At 45.6% G+C, this 17,165-nt stretch overlaps 1 protein-coding gene across 1 annotated transcript in view; it reads left to right on the top strand.

Moving 5' to 3' along the window:
* The window catches only part of RPL28 (ribosomal protein L28), a 147,486-nt gene that overhangs the window by 105,822 nt on the left and 24,499 nt on the right, over window positions 1–17,165 (top strand). The gene's annotated exons all lie outside the window — the stretch shown is intronic.

Here is a 17,165-nt window from a genome sequence, read left to right as displayed (position 1 = left end):
TCATATACCGACTTACATCCAAATGTAGATGAGCCCCAAAGCAGTAACGGCTCTTTTCCTGTGATTGATTTCTGCAAAGAACCCAAATTGCAGGTGACTGACAGTGGGTCTGATGCAATGCGCGGTTATGGGACCTCCGAGTCACCCCTGTTTGAGAAGCAATCTCTAGGATTGCTTCTGAGCTAGGCCCGTTCTGCTAGAATTTACAGTGTAAAAGTAAATAAATATAAAAACCCAGCATGGGGTTCCCCCACCTGGCTATAATCAGCCCCACGGTGTAGGGGCCTTAGCTATACGATGTGCAGCCACATGCATCGCTATCGCCTGGGGAATAATATCCAGCGCGCCGGAGAACAATGGCCCTGTAATATACAGTGTACTGCTCGCTTGCCTCCTTATTTTATAAACACCTCTATTGTCTTTTACTAAACTACTACTATATGTTGTGTGTATTTTAAATGTCACAATTTTTATCTTTATCCTATTAAAAGTGAATGTTTATACTACATTTGGTGCACCCCACTAAGGACAAAACTTTCTCTCTACTTTTTCTGAATATCTCCTTGTCCATTGTTCATACACCCCCACCATAATACTATCGTAGTATACACTAATATTTGGGGGTCCTTATAAACGTTATATAGGCCTGTGCGACTGGCACCACACCCTCTCTTGCTCCCGGAAATTATAGATACGTGCAGGAACGGACTAAGGACCAAATGGGCCAGGAGCTGAAAATGTTCAAGGACCTATTATGAGAAGTGGATGAGGGGCGTCTAATGCCATGTAGGCATGTAGACCCCATACACTGTACACACCAGTGGCTCTCTACATATACAAAGGACAATAATTGCTTTAATGTGTACAGTAGAGTAATATTCAGGGATTAACAATGGGCCTGATGGACACACAATATCTTTCCTGGCACTCCGGTGTCCCAAATCTGGGTTACCTCCTTAGGGGTGAGTCCATTCTATACAGTCGCAGGAAGGTAGGTGGCACACAAAAGGCTCCAAACTTATTAGGAAAAGTGCTTGTGCAGTTTAATGCATCTATCTATCTATCTATCTATCGCCGATGTTCTAAGATACTTGCAGGGTGGGGCAGCATTCCAGTCATAAAAAAAAATACTGAAAGCCAAAACTTGGTAGACATTTCAGCACCTTTTGGGAGAAAATTTACTAAAGGAAATTTGTAAAAAAAAATAGGTGTATTTGTATCCAGAAATACACTTATTTTTTACATTTACTATCCCGAAAATACGGCAATTCGTATTCGTATTGATGTGCTATCAATACGAATTGCCGTATTTTCGGGATAGTAAATGTCAAAAATAAGTGTATTTCTGGATACAAATACACCTATTTTTTTACAAATTTCCTTTAGTAAATTTCCCCCTTTATGTGGTCACCTAAGTTTACCACACCATATACCCCTTACACAAATCATGCAACACAATACTAACCCCCTTATACTGTTTTTTTTTATTGTAAAAATTTTTTATTTTATTACATTTATACATTAAACATACAAAAGATAACAATACAAAAATCGATGCTATTACTTCCCAAAACATTATAATAAAAAGTAGATCAGTACATACATTCATGTTGACTATATTTGCGGTCCCTCCTCCCAGTTCCCTACCCGTCCCCCATGCCCCTCAGAGATTCAAGCCATTGTGATGGAACCTATCCATTCATGTGCTCCCCAACGGGTTTGCTTAGGCGCAGTTCAGCCTTATTATTATTTAATAGATAAATTTAAAAAAAAAAGGGTGGGTAATAATAAAAGAATGAGAACCCAAGCAATACTTGCTCCATCCTAATACTATGTGTACATATACTGGTGTTTTCCTCCCTCTTTTTTTTCTTCCCTTCTTTCCCCTCCCTCCCCTCTCTACCTATTCTGTGACCTGTGTAAATACTTTATATCTATATATAGTGTTAATTTACTACTTGCTTATTGCTGCTTATTTTAAGACAGCTCTTAGTAAAAAAAAAAAAAAAAAATGCTTAAAAAGTGACTACTTTTATTTTAATGTTTTACTGTGTGTATATAATCTAAGGAAGAGAAAAAAAAAAAAAAAAAATTATATTCACTAGTGTATCTATGTGTATATATATGTATTTTCGTGCACAATAGCTTCATATACAAATACAATATCATAAAAGGAGAAAAAAAAAAAAAAAAAGTATATTTTTCCATTACGCCGACTGCGCTTTACAATCCCCCCTCCACACATTGATCATACATTATTGAGTTGCACCATAGATCCCATTTAGCATGATATTTGACCATGGCTTTTTGCTCTCTATACATGTATTTCTCGTGTCTATGTACTTCATTAACCAATGCTCTCCACTGCATTAATTCCGGGCTCTTAGCTGAGAACCATACTCGAGCTATCAACACTTTCGCTAGAGTACATAGGCACATAAGGCAGGAATATATGTCCCTAGAGCATATATCTCGCACCCCAACTCCAAACATACAAACTTTTGGGCTGAGTTGTATATTGGTGGGAACTATATGTTCAATATCACGCCAAACTTTCCTCCAAAATCGCTGTATCGCTGGACATTCCCAGAGTAAGTGCCAAAACCCTGCCTTATCCCCCCCACACCTTGGACAGTTATCATCAGTTCGCAACTTGTGTTTGTACATTTTTGCCGGTGACCAATAAACTCTATGTAAAATAAAAAAATAAATTTGTTGAAACCTAACATTTGCAGTGGCAGTTTTTATTGAGGACTTATACTGTACTTGCCTCTTACACATTATGCCACATGGATCGAGCCAAAATACACAACATGCCACATAAACAGGGGCATTGCGCGCCGAAGGTGCGCATTCAAAATCTACATCATAATGCCCATTGTATGCTAAGCCGCACACCATAATGTCGTATTACGCCAAACTCCATAACACCTATTAAAAATGATGTTACATAAGTGCTGCTTACCTACATGCTTATTACCAGGGGTTCAATGCTCATTGCCATGTGGAATTACATGCTCATTGCCATGGTGGAATACATGCTCGCGCTAACTGGGGGACAGCTGCCACCGGGCAGAAGTGACAGCTATTGACAGCCGGCCAGAGAGCAGGTCCCGGCTATTTGAAATAATACCCCTTTCACACCAGAAAATGCAGGGATTTACCCAGGATTATGGTCCCAGGATCATGCCCCTTTTACAAATAGTCCCTGCATTTTCTGGTGTGAGGGGGAGAGAAAACAACCCCCCCCCCCTTTAACTAACTGGCTATATCCTTCAGAACCAACTGACCCATTTACATAAGACCAGTATCATATTAAAGAATTTTTGAGTGGGCTTTGAATGATTTTGGTCCTGTGAAACTTGGTCATTTGATTCCAGAGAAATCTCCCCTCAGACAACATGAACAGCCATGAAATTACAATTCAGAAAAATTGGTTTACCCACAATATCTCTGGGACCGATTAACCGATATGTACCACCCTGGTATCAGATTGAAGGTGAGCGATTTGTGTTCGAATGAGATCAACCTCGAGCTTCTGCGATGCCAGTGGGGGAACTGGCAGCCGTTGGAACTGGGTGGGGGTCGGAATTAGCGGGTCCCATGTTATCCTATGGGGAAAACGTTCCAGGTTTGCCTGGCGTGGTATCTCCGGTTCCCGGGGGCTGGCAAAATGAGGCCGGGCTTGTTGGAAAGCCCTGGCCCTCAGCTACAAAATGGGCCTATTTGGAGAGTGGGCCTGGGGCTACAGCTCCATCAGGCCCATTGTTAATCCGGCCCAGCTGCCAACATGCACTCTTTGGACACCGGCAGTGTGTGCCTGGTCACCACCGTTATCCTATACGCCATACGGTGCTGATGGCAAATGATTATTATTCTTCCACAGGTGTGGTACCGAATGAGACCTAATACGGTATGTACATGTGGATGAGGGCGGAGCAGAAGAGAACAATGGGGAGAACACCAAAGGAAATTTATGTCCTGGGAACAACAAGGTCAGCCTCTATTGGTCGACATGAGGTTTTTTTTTAACCAACTTGTTCATACGTTATTACTCTACTGGGTATAGCAGGACAATATAATATATAATAGTGTGCCAAGCACAACGAGCCATGCGAGGGGACGCAGTACACCTATACGGTGTCTATGTCGATATAGACTCAAAAAAATGTGAAAAACTTATGTTAATTAGATTTGGGCATGGGGTGTGTTCGAACTGAAATCGAAATTGCAGTGTAAGAATAAAGCAGCCAGAATTTACCCTGCACAGAAACAAAATAACTCCCCCAAATCTAAAGCCCCGTACACAGATGGTGACGGGGGAGCCGAAGCTGAGCGACGTGTTTAGGCACGGATCACTCAGCACACATACCAGCTGCAGCCAGCACCCGCATTGCCCCCGGGATATGTGCTGAGTGATCCGTGCTGAGCAGCGTCTCACCTATGCTAATAGACAAAACGCTGCGATCTTAGCAGGAAAGACAGCGGATTTGTCCTGCGATCAGATCTGAATTAGGCCCAAAGCCCTGCAAGTAGCAGTAACCTTAAATGTGCCGGTACTGAGTCTGACTGACCCTTACGCAGGGCTGTGAGGAGAAATCCTGGGGGATATTGCCCCTAAATTCTGCTGTAGGGCCATAGTACGAGCCTTACACCCCTATATGTGGGGGAACCGGCTGTCTCCTCCCCCTGTGCAGTGTGTGACATACTGTATGTAAATGATCTGATGCAGCATCCAAGTATTATGCTATGCTCACTTCCGGGTGGAGTCACCCCTACATGAGTGAAGAGAGCCACCCTGGAGTGAGTATAACTTCTATGTGGCTGAAATAGGGAGTAGAGTCAGGTCAGGAACATATATGTTATGCTCACTCCCGGGTGGAGTCACCCCTACCTGTGAGCCACCCTGGGGTGAGTATAACTTGTATAACTTGTTTGTGGCTAAATCGTGCACAGATATATCGCGTTGGAGCATTGTGCTGTGTACTGGTGATCTGCCAACCGCCCATACAGCCGTGGGAGCTATCAGTGATTGACAGCTCATGCTCCCGCCTATTTGGGATGTCAGTCCTGACGGATAACACCGCCTGTATGGAGAACAACCATTGCCTGATCCGTCTGTAGATATACCTACCAGCGTGTACCCAGCTTAAGCCTAAGGCTTCTACTAATCTGCGACTGACTATGGCTGGCAGTAGTCAGTGCCGATACAATATTTATCTATATACTGTATATATGGGTGTGTGTGTGTGTGTGTATCTATTATATATATATTTATGAACTCATATATATTTACATATTCAAATATTATATATCCAATATATAGTTAGTAGGGGTGTATCTTTTCTTTATGTTTTGATTAGTTATAAGCCATTTATGCACACGTAGTATTAATAACAGTCCTTATGCCGCCCATACACGTCCCGATACGGGCGTGCGTTCCGTGCTTACCTAGCCTGTGCAATGTGATGAAAGCACATACTTTTTGTACTGTGCTATGAGGTGCCACGGGAGCGCACACCTCAAAGCACACATCGGACAGCCCGCATCGCAGCATGTATGGGCTGCTTTAGACTGAGACCCCGTATGTGGAGCAGAGACGGCTTGTGAGGCCTTCCGCTGCACCGCCATGAGTATCAGGTTTTGCATGTCGTTTGGTCTGCCAATGTAACCGGAGAGTTATGCCCTGTACATATTCTGAAAACATTTAGAAATACCTGAATACGCTAATACTGTACCTCTCATTAGTGCAATGTAACATCAATTTGTGGAAATTTCAGATAAAATAATTATATGTAAATGACCACAGTATCAGTTGGAGCCTATGTATTACTATGCTGCAGGCTGGTGAGTAATGCTTTGGCATGGAGCAGATGTCAGGGGAAGCTGTGATAGCAATGGGACAGAGATGAGATTGCCGTCACTTAGCCCCAATCTGTGGCCCTGCAGCGGAGGTGCTTATGGGGTAGTGGGTGGGGCTTTATTATAAAGTTTGTAGAAATATTGTGTAATTTACTCAATACATTCATGGGAATACATATTCTCAATAGCTGGTTTTCTCTATGCCAATAACAAATATGGCCGCCGGAGTGCAGTGCTGAGAGCTGATTGGCCATTTTGAATCCTATGGACAGGTATAAAACCCATGCAGACTGGAGCATCAGTGGCATTTGATGAGTTGAAGCGGTTGATGCAGTTTATGCGGATGTGCTAAACTCTTGCCTCTGGAAGAGCAAACTAGACTGTTTCGGCATCTAGTGTTATACTTCCAGCTTTGGATCGTGATATACAGCGCACAATAAAATCTGTGCTTTCCCTGGATTTTTTTATTTTGTATTTTCCTTTTTAGCATCTAACATCTGGAGATGAGCAGAAGAGAGCTGAGACGGCTCCTCCAGGACCAGAGAAGATGGAGGAGCCGTCATGAAGATCCTGGTAAGTGATATGTTAGGGGCAGTGATTCTATACTAAGGGGGCAAATTGTCAGAGCCTGGAGAGAGATGAAGTACCAAACTATCAGCTTCTAACTGCCATCCAAAATGACAGTAACTGGCTGGTGCTTTATCTCTCCCCACTGTACCTTACCTTTCTACAAGCTGTGATAAATCTCCCCCTATGTCCTCTCACCCTGTGTGGCATGCGGGCGGCAGTTGGAGTTAGCTGCACATTAGTATATGTCCTACCTTATACTCTGGGGGAGATTTATGGCAGCTTGGAAAGAGATAAGATGGAGAGAGGTAAAGGAGACCATTTATCAGCGAGTTTTTGAGATGTAAAACCCAATGTGTATGATTAGTGTTGCTCCAGCCAATCACCTCCTGTCATGTGTCTGAAAAATGACAGTTGGGGCTGATTGGCTGGATCACCATTTATCATACACATTGGGTTTTAAATAGCTAAAACTCATGATAGATGCGCCCCCAAAGTGGTGTGTGTACTAAAACTTGGAGAGAGATATAGTGGACAGAGAATGACTGCCAACTAACCAGCTCCCAACTGCCATTTTTCTAATGCAGCATGTGACTTGGCAGCTAGGAGCTGATTGGCTGGTGCTTAATCTCACTCTCCAAGCACTGAGAAATCTCCACCCCATGCCACCTTACCCTGTGTGGTATGCGGGTGGCATTTCGAGATGTGACCCCCATACATCTGTTATAAACTGGGGAGATTGGGTATTTTGGAGGTGATTGTGTAAACAAAATCTACAATGTACGGGGTTCACAGATGGCAGATTCTGAGCACAAAGTGATTGGGATTGGTAATGTAGGTTTTCATACAATCTAATATATAAAAGTAGAAATGTGTCTGTCCTTCTTTCTATACAAATCCACAATTTACAAGGGAAGATCGTGATATTTTACAAACAAGTGTATTAAAACATGGCTGAGGCAACAGCAGCATAACTCCAGAATGACTGTAGCAATTTACACAAAACTCGGTACACATGTTACTTACAATCTGTGAACAAACAAACACTGTGGGGTAAGACAGCCCTAGGGGTGATGCAGCAGCACAGAGTATTCCAGCAGCAGCATAACTCCAGAATGGCTGGAGAAATTTACACTAAACATCCTAGCCGCAGATGTGTGACCTCTTAGCATATAAGACATGACATATAATAATTTATACGACTAAATCAGAAATAACGAATCGGAGACATAGGTTTGGCAGAAAATTGTTAGCTGAATTTATTTAAATGGTTTAAGCTAATTTTGATTGATTATTAATTAATTTATGGTGGCCCAGAAAGAACGGCTATTCAAACTAAGCTCCACCCCAAACTAGCATATGTAATCCAGCCTAATTTAACAAGCGGTATCCACTCCACCTACTGCATTAACTACCCCACCCAGCCGGGTGGGATCGCTGACCCTGAACGGGTGATCCAGAGAAGGCCTAAGCCAATGAGAGGCAAGTGCACCGAAAACAAACCAGATACGCTGCAAACATAACTTAATAAAGATTTAAAATCTATCAACTTGCCGTTCTTTCCCGCCTATCAGCCAGCGCAATTAAACCACCGCCAAAACCACCCAATAGGAGAGGGAGGGAGAACTTTCTCAGGAAAAAGAGGATGACTCCTCCTTTTCCTGTCCCTATATCCCAGCTAACCAAGCCATTCCTAAGAACCTTATTGGCCCACTCCGAGTCACATGCTAACCCAAGGTACACACCCAGCTTTGTATGTTTAAGTCACTCCATGTCTATTCAGCCACTGCGTTGTTCAAAACTTCATACACATATTACTTACAATCTGTGAACAAACACTGTAGGGATAACACACCCCTAGGACTGAGGCAGCAGCACCGAGTATCTCAGAAGACAGCATAACTCCAGAATGGCTGGAGCAACATAAACAAAACTTCATACACATATTACAATCTGTGAACAAACACTGTAGGGGTAACACACCCCTAGGGGTGAGACAGCAGCACAGAGTATTTTAGCAGCTGCATAGCTCTGGAATGGCTGGAGCAATTTACACCAGACTTGGTACACATATTACTTACAATCTGTGAACAAACACTGTGGGGGTAACACAGCCCTAGCACCCCAAGGGGTGAGGCACCAGCACAGAGTATTTCAGCAGACAGCATAACTCCAGAATGGCTGGAGCAATTTACACAAAACTTCGTACACATATTACTTACAATCTGTGAAAAAACACTGTAGCAGTAACGCACCCCTAGGGGTGAGCCAGCAGCACAGAGTATTCCAGCAGCAACATAACTAAGGAATGGCTGGAGCAATTTACACCAGACTTGGTACATATATAAATTGCCATCTGTGAACAAATACTGTGGGGGTAACACACCCCTAGCACCCCCTGGGGCAGGACAGGCTAACCTGTGGCTCTCCAGATGTTGTGAAACTACAAATCCCAGCATGCCTTGACACAGTTTTAACACTCCCTTATAGCAAAACTGTGGCAAGGCATGATGGGATTTGTAGTTTGTCAACATCTGGAGAGCCACAGGTTGGCCAGGCCTGCCCTAGGGGGTGAGGCACTAGCACCGAGTATTTCAGCAGACAGCATAACTCCAGAATGACTGCAGCAATTTACACCAAACTTGGTACACATATCACTTACAATCTGTGAACAAACACTGTAGGGGCAACACACCCCTAAGCACCCCTAGGGCTGAGGCACCAGCACAGAGTATTTCAGCAGACATCATAATGGTGCCCATACACGGTCCGTTAAACTGATCCATTTGGGTCTTAATTAGCATGCATCGTATCGGATCGCATGCCTAGTGCATGCAATGCGATCCGATACGATGTTTAGCTAGTACAAAAAATATGTGCAGCACATACTTTTTGTACCGTACTATGTGATGCGCGGGAGCGCGCATCGCATAGTACAAATCGGACGGTCCGGGAACGGACCGTCTATGGGTACCTTAACTCTGGAATGGCTGGATCAATTTACACTAAACTTGGTACACATATCAATTACAATCTGTGAATAAATACTGTAGGTGTAACACACTCCTAGCGGTGGAGCAGCAGCACAGAGTATATCAGGACATGCATGATATGTCAGTGATGACAGGGCTGAATGCGACAGGGACAGTGACATGATGTGAGGAGAGGAATAGAGATAGCACGAACCCACACACTGGGCAGTATTCAATGAGAATACTGACGACGTGCAGCGAATCCTGTTTAGGATTCGCTGCACATTCGCCACTGCCCACCGCGTTCCGGAGCCTCGCTGGCTCCAGTATTCAACGAGTCAGGGGCTCACTGCCCCTGACCGATGAATTTTAACTCCTGCGGCGATGCCGCAGGGAGCCTGAGGACGGCGGCAGGCAGGGAGATGGAAGTGGGGGGGGGGGAATAAAAATAGCATGCCCCTCCTCAGAATAAAATTCCTGATTTTTTTACACCAAATGTAAAAAACAAAACACTTTATTTTAAAAGTTCACATTCCACTTCACCATAAAAAGATAGCGATTGCTACTCGGTGAATCATGGCGAAAAAAACCTTGAAATGTTTTCGCCATCTGGTCATTGAATAGGGTGATTCACCGTTTTAGTCAGAAATTCGCCTTACAGCACAAAATCGCCATAAAAACCTGGCGAATCAGCCTCATTGAATACTGCCTACTGAGTTATATAGTGGCAGTAGCAAGGTCCCCCAGCAGCACATAATATAACAGGAGATGCATAATGTGCTGTGCTCCAATGTAAATGAATGAACAACTAATGCTAGTTATACTGTGTGTTTAATATTTAAATAGATTTTTATTTATTTATTTACAGTTTAATATATAGAGCAGCATATTCCATTGTTTTGTAAACAAACATTCTTAAAATCCCGGGCAATGCCCCCGGGAACACCAGCTAGTTGATAATAAATAAAATTATGAACTGTTCAAGAGTCTATGGGGGGAGGGATCTTGCACTGCACACCCTAATTATACACACACATCAAGAGGTGCTATCATGCTGGGACTTGTAGTGCTACAAAGAAAGGACACTACAGTGCTGATGCCCAAGCTATAATAATTATAATAAGCTCTGCTTTCTAACATTGAGTAATAACAAGGTTTTTGGTATATTAATACTAGTCTGGTATTTATGCAGATTTATGGACTGCTTTTTTGGGGTACAAACATAGGGGGTTATTCTGGTTCACTCTTTCTTGCAAATTCCTTCTTAGATGGCCAAAACCATGTGCACTGCAGGTGGGGTAGATGTTACTTGTGCAGAGAGAGTTAGATCTGGATGCGGTTTTACATTAAAGTGAGATCTATATTGCAGTGTAAAAATAAAGCAGTCAGTATTTTCCCTGCACAGAAACAAAATAACTCACCCAAATCTAATTCTCTCTGCACATTTTACATCTGCCCCACCTGCAGTGCACATGGTTTTGTCCATCTAAGAAGGAACTTGCCAGATTTTTTGTGGAGTCTGTGAATCATTTCTTTGTGATTAGTGATGTATGGGGCCACAGCGGTACATGGGGCCTGATTCGGGTTCGGTTGTAGTTTTCCAAAAAAACTTAAAAATGCAACTGCTGACTCCAGCATGCGGAGGAGCGACCAGCACAGGACAAGGCCGCCCGCTTACTGGGTCCCTCCATGCGATGAGATGGCAAACTATAAAAAACCTTGTAAAAATGCATTTTAATTTGAATGAATTATTTAACTTTATTAAAATGTACAAATAAAATATTGTATACATATATTGATGAACTGGATTATTGGCTATTTGGACATGTGCTATTTTATATTAGGAGCTGGGTTTTCATGTTTATCACTTGGAAGTTGCCTAGTTAGCAAATGGATAAATACATATAAAAAATTAATCAAAACACAAACACCTAAATGTTATTGCTGTAGATATTTTGGCTACTATATAATGTATATATTTTCAGATGACGCTTCGGAGACCGTGTTTGAGGAGAGGCTGCGGTCCGAGCGCAGAAGAGGAAGAACTCGCCAGCAACATCATGAGCATCCCTCAACAGGAGAAACATCTGCTCGTCTGCAGCGACCACAACGAGAGGACACAGACAGAAGCCGTTCTCCTCCACCTGCTTCTGCTTCAGCGTGGGACAGACCAAGCCCAGATCATCTCCCCGGGCCAAGCCATTGTCATCAACCCTCTCCGCAACCAGCAGAGAATGGGCCGAATCTCCCAGCCATCGTTTCAGAGATCAACTTCATCATCACGTCGGCCATGGTGCTTGAGATCAGCGGGCGGAACCTCCCTGCCTTCATGTTGATGTTCGACGGACCAGGTGAGGATTTCCAGGTCATGGAGGCGGAGATCACCAGCAACCATCTTCCGGCCAGGTTGGTGGAGATCAGCGGGCCGAACAACCCTCCCATGGTGGCAGACATCTGCGGATTCCCAGCTCACCATGCTATGGAGGATGAAGCCGCAGAATCCTGTGTCATCTGTCTGATGGACTTCGTGCCGGGAGAGCTGGTGGCCGTCCTGCCCTGCAGCCACATTTTCCACGCAAGCTGCATCTACGAGTGGACGGACACAAACCCCAGCTGTCCCGTGTGCCGAGGACCGTGCATCCCATCGCCGGTCATGTTTCGGATCTCCTGAGTACGGCAGGAGGATAAAGATCTACATCACCGTACATTCAGGTACTGTATTTCATCCTATTGGCCACATTTATCAAGCAATATTTGCGGCTAAATCCCCGAAAACATCAGTTTTCGGGGGTTAACTGCAAATATTTAGTATCCCCAAATGTATTAAAGGGGGCCGCAGCAGGAATCTCTGATCCCTGCTGCGATTCCCCCTGCAGCGCCGCCGGCCGCATCCCCTATAGGTTTCTATGGTGGATGCGAAGCTGCCTGATGTATCAACATCGGGCAGCCGGGCTTCGCACTCCTGGGCTATCGCCATTCTGATATGGCGATAGACCATTGTAGCCTATGGCTACACATCGCACTGCCCGAGCAGCGGTCAGAGGGGTCGGCTGGGGTCAGCGCATAACCGCGCATGCACAGACCCCCCGGCTTCCGAGTCAGGGCTTCGCAGGGACAGGCTCCTTTTGGAGCCCTGTCCCTGCGCCCTCAAATTGATACATCCCGGCGGTATCACATGATACCACAATGCGATGCCCGGCGATGTCATCATGCCGGCATCGCTATATAATGATAAATGCCCCCCAAAATCTCTCCTCTCTGCTGTTATCCTGCTTCCTTCTCTCTTCCCTCTTTTTATCACTCTTTCCATATTTCTCTGTTTCTTTTCCTTCTCCTCTCCTTTCCATATTATCCCAATGTGCAATTCCTCTCTGTGCAATTGCATCAGCACTCAGCCATCTTCTATCTCCCCTGCTCTCCCCGCCCTCCTGCGGTATGGAGCAGATGTATTTGCAGACACAGTCAGCATACTGGGCCTGATTCTTGCCCTGCGCTGTAGTGATGCACAGGGTCGGCGAGAGTGGGAAGGAGGGGGTACTAATTACCCAGGACTGGGCTTGCTGGAGAAGCCCGCCGCTGACCCTGGCCCGACCACCCTCCGCCCCTCCCCTTCCCTCTCTGTCCCTCCTGGGCAGCAGCACACACCTACAGCATGTGCTGTGCTGACAGCAGGCTCAGCTTGAGTGTCTCACTTACAGCATGAGAGCTCATGCCGAGCCTGCTGTCAGCACAGCACATGCTGTAGGTGTGTGCTGCTGAGGGGGGGACAAAAACACTCCATCCTCGACTTTTAACTCCCCTGAATCATTTTGAAGGCATTTCCTAATCGCAGGAGGTGAGATTTAGGCCACGCCCTAAAAATTTTCCGGGGCCCGGCATACCTGTGATGCATGTAGCAAAGTACAGAGGTTTGGTACCTTGCACATGTGTCGGACCCATATAGCACATGTGCACTACAGGTCCATGACTTTGGTCAGACTACGGCCCATTGTCAGCGATTGACAGTCTGATGCTGCTTGGGGGTGGCAGGCGTGACACCTCCTGCTGCATTACCATATGAGTATTAGAATCAGTATCAGCTTTATTGGCCAGGTATATATGCGTGAACTAGGAATTTGTTTCGGTGTACAATGCAGCAGCCGAGAGGTAACAAGTAAACAGGTGGTGGTGGTGGTGGCGGGGACACTACAGACTTCAGATAGGATTACACTAAGGGGACACAGAGAAGATTACATACCGATGATATAAATGACTAGTTCGTCTGTTCATCTGTTCAAGTGTTCAGGATTGCGGATTGGCGCAGCTACTTCAGCAGCAGGTTTTACGGTTCCAGAAATTAGAGGTAAATTTAGATGGGAGTTCTGTTTAAGATGGGATGTTGCCCAGAGCAACCAATCAGATTCTACTTTTTATTTAGTTTGCACCATCTAGAATATAATAGATTGAATCTGATTGGTTGCTATGGGCAACATCCCATCTTCAATAGAACTCCTATCTTAGTAAATTTACCCCCTAGGCCTTGGGCTGATGGAGATCGGCCAGTTACACACGTTATATTAGGCCGTTGCTGTAACTAGTAGTTACAGTTTTGTGTTCATCTTTCAGTCTGTTACTGGGGTGTTGTGTCCAGCGGCAGCTCCGTGCTGGAGGGGGACTGCCACTGGCCGTGATGCCAGCCCCCTCCACTGCCCCCACTGATGCCCGCTGTGGTCATGGGACTGGCGCATGTGCAGTATCGTCCTTGGTATTACATATGCACATACCCTGGATTTTATGGGCTGCAGCCAAAGCAGCCAATAGAGGCATCCCGGAGGGAGGGAACCCCTCCCAATGGGACTGCCTTGGATGACTGGCAGGTGGGACTTGCAATAGGAAGTCACAACCAGTCACAGTGAAGCCAGTACAGTCTCACAGGCTGCATCTGGCTCCACTTGTCAGAGCACAGTGGTGGATTTTACCTGGGGGGCTGCAGTCCTACAACCCATAGGTAAAATCCACCACTGGTTATGTCCAATGTCGTTTGTCTTGTGTTTGTCTTGTCTGTTCCCCTGTCCATCCTACTCGGAGATTAGCTACTCGCCATTGTTGGCAATGGGAGTCTTGAGGGATTTACAATTTTTGCCTGTACTGACGGACTAATTCGGCTATTTACAATTACACAATTTGGTTCTAGGTCTGTCCCTCAGCAGGTTTTTATTTTACCTCTTGCCGAGTTCACTTGTGTTTCCCTAAATACCCCTCCCCCCATATTCCCCTCTGTGTCTTCATGTTTGTTGAGGCCACTTTAGCTGAGTTGCCAATACAATTAGTAGCAGTTTTTTCTTTTGGTAGATCCTCCTATATATCAATAATCATTTGTATTAATAAACAGCTTCTCTGCCAAATCTACGTCTCCGTGTCTTTATTCCATTACAGTATAAGAGTAAGTGACCTGCACCCATGACACCCCTCATCCTATAGAAGGTTTAGGGACCAGAAAACCTCCATAGGTCTTATGCACAACTTTACATTATGGGCAACCCGTGTTTCCACAGCAATTCTGGAACTACAAGTCCCAGCATGCTACAGAACATACATACATAAATCTGCTTCCTGATGCACAAAGTCCCGGTTATCAGTGCTTTTGGCATGTGTAGGACCCGTTCATGTGGGTCCTGTGGTGTAGGGTGCCAGACTGTCAGTGACTGACAGGGGCCTGATTCAGACCTGCTCACTAAGCAGCGTTCTTTCGCTGACTAGCAAGCGGAAAATCGCCGCCCGCTGGGGGAATGACCACCTGCCTACCTTTATCGACCAAAAGTCTGCGCCTGCATGCAAATGACTGTGTACGCTTACACCTACATTCACATGCAGCGGCAAGGGCTAAAATATATTCGATCGTCGCCGACCATCGAATGATTTTCACCCTCTTGCAGATGAAAGTCAGTCTGAACTGAGATGGCCGAAAAGGGGGCGGGCTCTGATGTCATGTGAAGTCATGTGACATCAGCCACCCACCCCGAACAGGCATTGGCCCATCTGTGTTCCCAGCATTTTCATGGGGGCGCCCATAAAACGATGGGAGATCCCCTGCCCGAGGCCACTCTCTGCCCCTTCCCTCCCTTCAGTGTGTGAACGCCTGGTGTTCGCACATCGGGTCTGCACATGCGTATTTTGCATACGCATGTGCACACCCGCAACATTGAGCTATCCTGAATCACCCCCACAATGCAATTTTCATGGGGTGCACACGCGGGGGGTGGAGGCTGAGGGGTAGAGGAAAGGGGTCTCCGTCTGTAAAGATATGTCATGTCAATGCTTTTAGGTGGGGGAAGAGGCCCGGGATGTAAAGGTGTCCATACACTTAGGCGGCATCTCTGACAGGAGGTACCTGGGCGGCAGAACTGTATTACCCATTATGCCGTCCTTATGCATACGATCATGTATTGACAAGCCTGCTGAGATGTGATAAATCTATCGTGCATCAGGTGCGATCTTCAGGCTCCGATGCAATGCACACGGGACAGCGCATCGCTGAGGATTTGCCCTGGTGTATGGGCACCTTTAGTCACATGGGTGCAGCAAGTCGGCCAATGGTGTGTCAGTGATCCGATGCTGCGTCCTAGGGCACAGCACAGATCACTACTGCAGCAGGAGCTGTCTACCTGTAACCATTCAGTGTTTACAGAGCAGATCACTTGTTTCTCAGCACCGCCGGTATCGTTATATTGGCAGTGCCACATATCGTATAGTGTGTACGGGGCATTAGAAAAGGTGTCTCACTTCAATGTAGTTTCCAATGGGTGATGGAATATCTTTAGTTTTGAGAAACACTTTCTCTCCAAACATGTAAAAAAGAAGCAGACAAAGAGAGACCATCAGGTATTTTTTCGTATATCAATAGACAGGGTTTTCAAAGGAAAGCTCCCAACTTCCCACAGATGGATGGCTTACACGTGCTTACAGGGTATAGCGTGCATATAATCCTATCTGGGTATCTTTTAGATGGACCACCACGTGGCCTGAGAACTTGGCAGCGGATGCCCATAGAAGTCACTGAAGTCTGTGATGGTGAGCAGATGCGCCGACACTAGGCAGAATGCGGGTGTTGACGGGTCCGCCGTCAGCGAGTTGCGCCGTGGGGATGTCTGCTGAAGATGGCGCCCGCACTGGTATAGGTCAGAGTGGAAGTCACCAGGCCACGCAGTTGGCTCCGGTCCCACCACACCTGCCCGGGAACACCGATCAGCTCAGCAGGTGCAGGGGAACTTTAAAGGTGTTGCTGAGTGGGCCAAGGGGTGTCTAGTTACACACAGGCAGGATATATTACAGGATTTTGGCGGAGCTCTCTCACCCTCCGTCCTCTCACATGACCAGCCAAGCCACGCCCCTGCCCTAACCACCCTTAGTCAAAAGTGTGAATGTGACAAAGTGAAAGACAGTTCTGCCCGCCCACTGAGCTGTCAATCACCGGCAGCTCTAGTGCACGCGTATGGGTGGTTGGTGGATCACTCGTGTATACAGCATGGTGCGCCGATATATCGGCTATCGGTGATACTGTACAGGCAATGCAATAGGTCTGCCAACTACACCATTGACAGACATATTGATGGTACACACTGACTGATGGTCCAATATATAGGCCAGTACATATGAATATATACTGGCCGATATATCGACGGACCATCAGGACTGAGACTCATACAAAGAACCTGGCACACACACATGTATGTATGTGAAATATATAAATCTATATATATATATTAGTTCTAGCACATCCATCTA

Source organism: Crinia signifera, chromosome 19, assembly GCF_055691185.1.
Source record: "Crinia signifera chromosome 19, ASM5569118v1, whole genome shotgun sequence".
Classification (NCBI taxonomy): domain Eukaryota; kingdom Metazoa; phylum Chordata; class Amphibia; order Anura; family Myobatrachidae; genus Crinia; species Crinia signifera.
Note: the sequence above shows the minus strand (reverse complement) of the source record. Positions and strands in the feature narration are given on the sequence as shown.